Source organism: Monopterus albus, unplaced genomic scaffold (genome assembly GCF_001952655.1).
Source record: "Monopterus albus unplaced genomic scaffold, M_albus_1.0 scaffold8.1, whole genome shotgun sequence".
Taxonomy (NCBI): Eukaryota; Metazoa; Chordata; class Actinopteri; order Synbranchiformes; family Synbranchidae; genus Monopterus; species Monopterus albus.
Window position 1 is genome coordinate 3,620,719 of NW_018127888.1, and position 11,410 is coordinate 3,632,128.

Consider the following 11,410-nt stretch of genomic DNA (forward strand, 5'->3'; position numbering starts at 1 on the left):
TGTGTGTGTGTGTGTGTGTGTGTGTGCGCACATGCATATACGACAGACACTCATGCAAGTACTCAAACATGCCACCCTCCTGCTTACTGTCATCAGTGTGTGTGTGAGACAGTGGTGCAGCAGGGAGAACTGGGAGATGAGGAGGGGGCTTGGTGAGGTGATTTACTGGTAGATTGTTCCCCCACCTTTCTGTCTCTCTCATACACACATACTCAACCCCTCTGGGTTTTGTGTAAGTCTGCTGGGGGCAGTACAAGTCGGAGACAGCAACAAACCATTGTAGAGGTCAAAGGTCACCGTTATCAGCTTCATCAGTCATCTGAGGTTCTTAAAACTAGGGTGCTGTCATATCTGAGATTGTGTCCACAATAATGCTGATAAATCTGTAAGTGTATCTTTTCATTTTCCTTTGACAGATTTTCGAAAAATGTCTCATGAGTGGAAACAGCTGAATATGCTAATCTTCTTTCTGTGTAGCAGCACCTTACAAACCAAATTCTGGTTATCTACTTTTATGACAACAAAGCTGATCATGGTGACAACCAAACAGCGATCCTTTAATTCAGGGTGTCCATGCAGCAGCTCATTTCTGTTAGTTTTGATTGGATAGGTAGAACCTGTGACCTGCAATCATATATTATTGTTATTCAGTTAAAGTAAGGAGTAAGGAATAGATCACTAATAAAGTAATACGTCAGATTGACAGCTGCATTTCATGGCCTTTCAAACTTATTTTAACTTATTTCTGTGCACATTCAAAATAACAACTGACAAATTTATTACAGCGCTCTTAAGAATTTAATAAACCTGAGCATTAAATCCTGTGATTCTGTAGGTTTTATATTCATGTATACACATTACATTCTGGCTCAGGCCCTGTAGTGTACTAGGTCCTTCTATGGAGACAAACATCCAACCTGGTTTGTCAAAACTCTTATTTGAATTTTTGTACACATTTTACTTCAACTCTTGCCCGATGATGTTGCTAAAGCAATATTTTGTTGTTTACAAACCTCCTTTAATCTCAATATTAGTAAAAGGCATTAATTGGTTTATACAGTGGCAGAGGAAGTTCTCACATCCTTTACTTAACTAAAACTAGCAATGCCACAGTGTAAAAATATTACAAGTAAAAATCCTGCGTTCAAAAGGTTACTTAAGTAAAAGTAAGTATTACCATCAAAAGATATTTAAAGTACTAAAGTAAAACTACTCATTACACATATCCCATTAATTATATCATATTATTGGATTAGAATTACTGATGCATTATTGTGTAAGTCATATTTAATGCAGCTGGTAAAGGGGGAGCTATTTTTAAGTAGTATTTATGCTTATAATTTAAATTACTGCTTGGTAGCTTGTGAATGTTCCACTGGAGATCAATAAAGTCTTATGATTGTGCTGTATTTTATTAATATGATTTTGAAAAGTAACTAGTAAATAAGATTATAAAATAAAGCTAGTGAAGTAAAAAGTACAATATTTGCCTCTAAAAAAAGTTGTGAAGTCAAAGTATGAAGTAGCACAAAATGAAAATACTCTAGTAAAATACAGATTGTACCTCAGAATTGTACTTAAGTGCAGTACTTGAGTAAATATACTTGATTACCTTCCACCATTGGCTTTACATCTAGAGAACTCAAACACTATAAAGATTCGTTCATCAGATGGACACAAATGAGCCTAGAAATAAATGCTAATGCTATCTTATGTCTACTGGATAAATAATCAGTTTGTTTAACCATCTGCAATATGAGATAAGTGGTAATATATCAGTGTTGTGTTTACTGTTTGTTCTGTTGCTCCCAAAAGTGGCTAAAAATGATTAATACTGTTGTAAGAGTTAGAGTTTCACCAAGTGTGTTTGCTGAGCAATATCATAATTCATTCAGTGACATCATGATCTGGCTCATTTAATGATTGTTTTAAAGTTTGAGTAAGCTTAAATATAGTGAAATATTTCTCTGTTTGCTTGGGGCGCCTTGAAAGTCCCTAAAGGATCTTTGTGGGTCTCTGGACCCCACTTTGAGAAGCACAGCTTTCCGGTAACAGTGAGTCAGTAGGTGATGTGGTTTGACCCACATGAATCAGAGTGATATGAAATGAAAAACTTCAGCTGTCATCACAACAATAGATCTCTCTCACTGCAAAGCCTCCCACAATCTGAGCAGAGCTTTTTCCATTGTTTTGACTATGACCAAATATGTTTTATTTCTCTGACTTTGGCTTCCTCTGTGCAGAGCTGAGGTTTTAAACGTCCAGTGTGATTATTGAAGAGGAGAGGTCACACACTTAGATTTTCTTCTTCTCTGGTCTTGAACCAGTAAAATTATTTGTTGACATTGCAGAGACATTTGCAAACTGACTTGTTCCACTGTGTAGGAGGCTGCCTTAACTGATTAAGCGTGGATTAGGTCATGCAGTAAGCTGGGAGATATTTATGGTTTGTGATATATAGTACACTTAAGGACTAAAATCAATCATATCAAACCCCAAACATCTGCAAAAAATAAAGAGCAAGAACAGAAGAAAGCAATTGATTGTTATGCTTTTGATGATTTTTTTTTTTTATAACAACACTATTCTGAGAGTGCATCAGGCTGGAAGCAAAAAAATCATTTATTCCCAAAACCAACTAGGGAAATGTGAAGACTGCAGTGAACTAAGGACACACTCCCATTCCTCAAAAAATACAGTTTAAGTACTCATAAGCTTGGCATGATAATGGAAACTACTTATTCTGGCCAGATCCTTTGTGTGGAGTCTTGTTTTAATGGAAACTAAAACAAATGAAACTTAAATATTACGCCAAAGTTTAAAGTTGCACTTATCCATACTTTATATTAACAATGGAATTAATAGTGATGTGTAATGTGAAAGAGGTTGCTCATTCACCCAACTCTGTAGATACTCTCAGGTTAAAATGAACATTTTAACATTTGTATGTTGTGTGTCTTTCAGCCTTAAGTTTTACTCCAGTCTCACTCTCATCAAATTGTTTCCAGCAGCAACAGGCAGAGAAAAGTTCAAATCGCTCTTACACTACCTAGTCAGCATCAAATAGCAAAGTTAGTGGTTAGCCGATGAAGAAAGTCCATTTATTTTCAGGAACTGGTGCAAATGTAAACATCACTAAAAGTCTGTTAATATATGAAAAAACAGATAGAAATACAAATACAGCCTGGAACAAAAAGGGTTTTGGTCTCTATAGCTAATTTACGCTTCCATGACAACTGTATGGGGGGGTGAATTTTTTTTTTATTTAGCAACATTGTGAAGATCTGTACTAGTTGCATGCATTGTATGCCAACTTTGTAGTGAGTTCTGACATTTTAACATTTTGATTGCACAGTATGAAATCAACAAATTATCCCTTGTAATGCATTAGTAATATGTGCAACCAAACTGCAAATACAGACAGATCTCAGGGACATGTTGAACATTCAGCAATGTCGTCAATGTTAGCTAATTGGGGTTATTAACATACAGTGTTTCCATTAGAACATATAATGATATAACAAGAAATTCATGACAATTCTTATAAAAACATTTTGAGAAGGTGCTAATTATTTATTAGCTGAGCTCGTTAGCTTAGCATGAAGGTTCAAAGGTAGCAAAATACACCCAGCAGCACCTCTAGAGGTATTTATATAACACCCTACATATTCTGCACATAACACCCCATAAAACTGTAACTTGATGTTACACTGGTTTATGTACAGATTACACAAAACAGAACCCTTTTAAAAGGGTTGGTTTTTGGCCTTTTCTGTCTGTGGGATCACTTTCCCAAGGCAACCTGCCAGGTAATTCCTCTTTTCCTTCAGTCTTTAGCTCACATTCTGTAAATTCAGAACAGCTTGGCATGGACATTTCTGTCAGGAACCCAACAGTGAGACACAATAACACACAGGCAGTCCGATGTGTGAGTCTTCAGGTTGACAGACAGACTGGCTTAGATCCCAGTCTGATGACATACAGTGCTGCTGCTGCCTGTCTGCGTATTAACAGACATCACATTTCACTCAAAAACAGGCCTAAAAACATCATCCACTCAAACTTGCCTCGACCCCCTCATGACATCAGAATGTCCATGGGAACCTGTCATGTCTAAACAAGGCCACGGAGACGGCCGCCATGATGTCACTGCCACTTCAAAACACAACTTTAATTAACTGCATGTGCTGCTGAGAGTGAAAGACAAAGAAATGTTTGTTTATGTGTGCAGTTAGTACAAATTTGCTATTATTGTAGTTACACCCAAGTTCTACAAACGTTTTGGCAAAGTAGACTCAGTGCTGGTCAGGCCACCTAAATAAAGTACTGTGAATCGAGCTGAATTGATTGAATTGGATAAAAAGGAGGATAATATCAATGCACAGTCTTTTTATGCCTCAAATACAGCGCAAATAACAAGACTGAATAAATAATGAGACTATAAATAGATGCTGCTTTGAAAGTGTTCAGCTGACATTCACTAAACCCCTGCTACTGTACAGAAATTGTCCAACCTCATTTTATTGTCTAACTGCAACTTTCGCCACAGAACAGTGTGCATTAGTCTTGTTTTTAAATCATCTTTACAAATTCAAAAACACAACACCAGTTGTGTAAGGAATGTATTACACTGTGTATGTATCTGCTCTAACATAAGCTGCAACATGCCCAGAGGACTACCTTACTATTTAAGTAGTAACATATTCTATCATTCATTCATTTTCAACCGCTTAGTCCCTGAACGGGGTCATGAGGGGGAGGCCGGAGCCAATCCCAGCCGGCGAAGGCGGGGTACACCCTGGACAGGTCCCCAATCCATCGCAGCCTATTCTATCATTATATATATATTTTGCCACACTACTTGGCCAAGGATGCACCATGCACTGATTGAATATTGTGCTGCTATTTGTATGCGGTATCAGTGAGATGATAGACAAGAATCGTGTGTTTTGGATCGTTTATTATTTACTTAATAATGACATCACAGTAGCATTAGAATACATTTATACACATGGACAGGATGCACTGTGTCTGTTTGTAGTGAAATGCTAATTTACAACATTTAATATAAAAATAATGTTCAAACATGCAAGAGAGTGTGTTTACATTAATGTTTTATACCAAACAATGTAATATATGGAAATGATCAGGTTTAATATAATTACATGAAATAATTTAAGTGATTTATGTGTGCACAAACCAATCATAGGTCAAAATATTGCTGATTTTTGCTAAATTATAAAAGCCAGAAGCGGTAGTAAATGGCGAGCCATTTGGGAGCTGAGAGAGCCGGCTCTTATCGCAGAGCTGAGCCAAATGTTCTAACTCTCAAAGAAGAGCTGGAATTCCCAACATTACAGAATAGGTAAAATGAGGATGATGAGAGGAAGAAGAAGTGATCGATGTGGTCTAAGAGTCTCTGCAGGGCAGGGAGGAAGGTGGATGACGTAGTGCAGCCAAAGGGAGTGATGATAGAAACTGGAGATTTGAGCTGATCCAGGCGGAGCACTGAGGAGATGGTGAGTCTGATATATATTTTTGGGAGGGTTAATGAGAACAACAGGATGAGATAGAAGGAGGGAAAACAGGAATGTCAAACAAAGGGTCACTTAAGGAAACTTTATTTCTGTGTTTTGACCTTTAAAATCACAAAGAAGCTTCTGCTCTCTGCTGTTGTCTTTCATGTTTATCAGCAAGAGGCTTTATTACTTTATTTCACAAGAAATTTGGATGAAATTACTGAACATGAACTATGAAGCCCTTCCATCATCACTGTGTGTGGATCATACTGTACATGTAACTAAAGTCAGCAAAAAGAAAAGGGAGATCCATGAGATTCAGGACTTATCAAGTGCTGAATCACTGCAAAGTATTTACAGCACATTAATGGAAAAGACAAACCAAGCCCGCGGTTGGACGTTGGCCACCGTTGGGGTGTCAGTGTGCATCTATCAGGGCTCGTCTTCCCAGTGTGTCTTGCACCGCTGGCACTAGTCGGCCCCTGGTGAATCGCCATCAGCCGATTGTGCCTCATTGGTGAAGAGACCAGATTGGCTGTTCATCTTTGCGAATCACTGCACAAAAAGAGGACGGTTCAGGGAAAGCCCCTTGAGGCTGTCACTGTAGTGTCCTTGATTTCACCCATTTAGTGTAGTCTTTGTTTTTTACCTCCATAACCTCCTTTCTTCTTCCACAAAGTACCAAGAGCAGAGAATGGCAGTGCCCTTTTCAGTTTCTTATCAGACATATTCTCAACAAAAAGCAGTTATAAACAATAGCTGTGTTGAACGAGAGTTGTTTTCTTTATAGCTTATACTTTCGCAGTCTGAATGGTGCATACAGATACTGCCACCTGCTGGCAGAGGGAGTTATTTTGGTCATGCACGTGAATGTACGTGCTAGTTGACCGTTGGCTGTAGTCTGTGCAGTGTCTTCAAGTGTCACTTTTTCAACCCGACTGGCCGAGACAAAGCCGACATGAGGCGATGCAACAGTTGGCCTTAATCACTGCTAGTTGGCTTGGTGTGTCTCTGCCCTAAGGCAAGATTTTGCAACTCTATGACAACAGTGAGGTAAACAATAGAAATACTTTACAGTAATTTACCAAGAGTATGCACTTTCATATATTTGATTGCTCAGTACTGCGCAGTCAAATAAAGGAGAGGTTGTGTTTTTTCACACAGGGCTAAAGTGGGTCTGAACACAGCCTCCATCTGGATAATCCACAGACTCACTGTGAGCAGTTTTCACTGGAATAATAATAATCACCTTTATTTGGCCAAGTATGTTACACACACAAGGAATTTGTTTCTGGTACAGAACTAAGGCAGCCATTTGCGGCGCCAACTCACACCGATGGCTCCAACCATCGGGGTCATCTGGGGGATTCGGTGTCTTGCCCAAGGACACTTCGACATGTGGACTGCAGGCATCGTGATTCAAACCTCCAACCCTCCGGTTGGGAAGCGACCGCTTTACCCACTGAACCACAGTTGCCTCCTTTTCAACAAAGAAACAGTCCCTATGAAAGGTCTTGAAAGTGTGTTCTGTGGAATATCCAGAGCACTGTTTCTGGAAAGGCGTTGCCGATGTTTTTTTTTTAAATGTCACTTTTTCTTTTAGAGCTGTGTGCAAAGTCAGTTCACTTCCTATGTATAGGAGTAGAGGTGGAAAAAACTGGACAAATGGCACCAAAACTGTCTTAATTTTTATACAGCACCACTCAAAGAGCAAAGAGATACTGGGATTATCTGTAGCAGAGAAGAACTTGACTTCATAGTTTAAAGCAAGAGAATAGGAGGCACCAGTTTAAACTGAAGTTGTCCAAACTGAGGACATCTCTGTGTCACAGTGACATTTACCAGGTGCTCCCCACTAGCTATTGTGGAAAACTGAATGTCTTGTACTTCCATTATTTTCATTACACAGGAAAAACAGATAAAGTACAGCTGATTTATATTTAGTGGGGTCTTGTCTGAAACATGAAAGTCAACCTTTTGATCCAAACTCATATGCTCACACTGACCAGCTGATGCACTCTCCCCAGAGAAGAACGATATCAGAGACAGTGAGCAGACTGAGGGAGACATGCAGTGAATGAGTCTGGACAGGGTGTCCTCTGTGGGATGGCGTCAGGATTAGATAGGTGTGGAAGTGGACATGCCCCTAATGTCAACAGAAGAGAGGATATGGGGAGCTGCTGAGGGGATGTGACCTTAAGAACTGGATGGAGCTGCGGGACGTTAAGTATGCACGAGTAAACAAAAAGAGGCACTAAAACATACAGCACTTGGAGTTGTTTATAAAAATATTTATTTGGAGCATCTCTACTAACATTTTTGTTGGAATGTGGTGTCCCTACATTGGTGGGTTCGTGCCAGAAAATCAAAAAAAAAAAAATTATCTGCTACTATACATTTACAGCCCCTTCCTCTTAGCCATCACATTTACAGTGAGTGTCTAACACCGATCCTTACCCTACCCTAATTCTAACCATGACCCTACAACCAAGTCTAAAAAAGGCGTCCCAAATGACCTTTGAAGTTGTGAGGTCCCACTAAAATGTCCTCACAACAATGACACTGAAAAAACTGGTCCACACAATGTAATAAAGACATGTAAACACAGTGTGAGAAAGTAACGCTGTTTCCCAGGAGCCGAACTGATCAATAGTAAGAAACTTTGAACACACCCCGACTACTGGTGATTGATTCTTAAGCTAAAGCACATGCACCTGTGCCAAGATGAGGTCATTGACACCGGCCCAGCCAAAAACATCAGTCATATCCATCAATTGTTCTGTCTCACACACACACACACACACACACACACGCACACACTAATACTGTATCAAACAGCGTGACCAGATCAGCCTTTCAGTTGGCAGCGAGACCCTGATTCAGCATTACATCACCCCTTCCTCATCCAGGCCCTGGAGCCAAACACACGCTCTCACACAATCAACCACACACACATGCATATGTGAACAGAGCTAGTTAGAAGGGTCGTTAGAATACATCCATCAAACTGAACTATTTCTTCTCAAAGCTAAAGTTTGGGAAGACAACGTCTACACTAGTTCTGGGCAGCAGCAATGTAGCATGTAATCTGTGAGCACATCTGAAAACACAGGAGGAGATTTGTTAGAGCTGTTGATTTTAAACAGATGTCACCACTGCTGTAAGGGCACCATCGCCCCAACTAGCATGTGATCGATATGTGACTGTAAGACTGAGATCAATAGTTTGCAAGTTAAAAATCAGAAATTCTAAAAATGTAACTTTTATGACTATAGCATATCTTCAACACATGTCCATATGGGTACATGTAAAATCTAAAAAAGTGAAATGAAGACTTGCATGTAATGGAAATGAGTTCAGTTATGCCAACATTTAGTATGGAAAAATGCTCTCAGCATGTTTTGAATTAAAATATAGATTTTAGTAACTGAAACTGTCAAGTCAGTATGCAGAGTTTGTACATTTGCTGATTTGCCCACCCAGGTTAAAATGGCTTTTGGAACAACGTCATAACTGTCAGCGGATGGCTTGTCACATGATGTAGGAGATGATTGTCAGATTTGGCGTATAAGGACGTCAAACGGTGTTAGTGCTGGACTCAATTATAAAACCAGACGAACTGATTGAACAAAAAGGTTTTTACTTGTGATAACTAGGCAACCAATACACAGTCCAGGTATAACAATCAGGTCGAATAGACAGTCCAGGGTCAGCGCCGGTAAACAGGTGTAGCCAGGGGATTCAAAACTCAAGAGGTCCAGGGGAAGCTCAGAAGGTCGGTACACTGCAGGCAATCAGACACTGGAAGGACATAGGCAATACATGGTGGTCAAAACAAACAATCCAAGGTCAGAAACAGAGTCAGGCAAGGTATGGATGCTGGAGAGTCAGAGCTAGAGTCTAGAACAATCTGGCAGGGATAGGAGGGTGAAGGCTGCTTATATTACGGTGCGAACAGGTGCAAACTATTGGGAGTAGGTGAAACTAATGTAAGTTTTTAGTGAACGTAAAGTGACCGAAACAGAGGTGAAAAACAAAAACAGGAAGTAACGTAAAAATAAAAGCCTGACAGGAAGCAACGGAACCGAATCATGACAGATGATGGCTGCTTGACTTAATTCATCATTAGCTCCCATTTGTTTGGACTTATTGAGCTGCTATCGAGGTCCTATCTAGCTAATTAATATGCCTAAAGGGAGCTCCAAAACATCTTCTAAGCTTACAAATTGGTGGAATCCATCCTAGCAAACACGCTAACTCAACTAATGCTAGCTCTACTGAGGCCATGTGGGCATGATGATATGACGAGAGCTGGCCAAGTTGTCCAAACTAATTGTGGACACTGCTGCCTCACAAGACAGGAAACTGGCAGAAATGAAGAAGTCTCCACTAGCAGTCGAAACTAAATTAACTGAAATTGACACTTGTATGTACATTTGTACATCTGCGTCTTAGCAAAACCTCCACTGCAGCACATAGAGAAACAAAGAATAGTTTAATTTGTTCCAGCTCTTAGTTTATCTAAATGTTGTGTCAGGGTTGAACATAACACACTGTGAGTGTTGTCATGATTCTGTAAATCAGCTGAATCCCACAGTCACCCAGACAAGATAATAACTAACATTGCTTCGTGTCACTATGTATCACCATGAGGAGTAACGTAATCTCGTGATTCATGGTGGGATCCGTAAACACTGGAGGTTAGCATACTTCTTCAACCGTTCACTGACCTGCTCTCCTCTGCAGGCAGCTGCTGCTCTCTGATTTATACTTCAACCTAATGGAAGAGGAGAACAAAAGAGACCAGGTCTACCAGTGAAAACATACAAACATGAAAAAGGGCGGAGTTTCAAGCTGTGTAAAAATACAGCTTGTTTTGTGGGGGCCTCTGCAGTGTCTACTAATCCTCTACATCAGTTAACTGCACAGTTATTCAGTCCTTTAAGCAACTCTTGATTTAAGTTAGATCATTTAAACTTTGAGTGGAAGATATTACAGTTCAAACCCCAAAACACAGAACTACATTATGGTTGCATAACAGTTTCCACACCAAAACACTGCCCAGCAGTTTGTAAAGCTGCTCTGGCGAGTAATCAAAGTGATAATTATTTTATCCTCTGTCAGTTATCACCAGAATAAATGGAGAACTGCCCCAATCCACCAGGAATGTGCATTTGCACGTTTGACTGGCCAACGTAACATCTTGCCAGATGAAGTCTCATTGCATTGTGGGAAAAGCTGAGGAAGGTTTTTCTATTTATTGGAAAAACGGTTGGATGGAGCCCTTTGCATTAGGACTCCCACTGAAATGATTGACAGAGCTTCAGTTTTACATGCAGTGCTAAAGCCTGACTGACAACAGTTATTGTACCACAAAAATCCCTCCAGAGGATGTCTTAACCATAGCAGTGGCAGATGACAAAAAGCTCATTTGAATCTTTCTTGTGAAAGGCAAATGGGCTATAATGACATGCATTTTACTGACTTATTGTAACTTATGTAGCCATTGATAGTGGTAGTATCATTTTAAAAAAATCAACCTTTTCATATAGAAAAAATATATATAATTAGCACAAAGTAATCTTCACAGCTGGGTAAGATCATTTAAACAATATAATATCATTTACATGTATTAAAAAGTTGCCTGGTTTAGCAGCGATGTGTGAAAAGTTGCAGGTCTGCTCCTTAATACTACCAAGTGAGGATTTACCCTTGTACTAAACGTCAAAAATATTTTTTGGCATCCTGTGAAAGTTAAGTATGGTTGTAATAGTTTCAGCAAATTAAATTATTACTGAAAACATCTTTAAAAAAGCTAAACAGAATTAAACAGAAACCACATGTAACAGCTGAAGGGTATGAAGTGAGATAAACAGGACAGAACGGTGGAG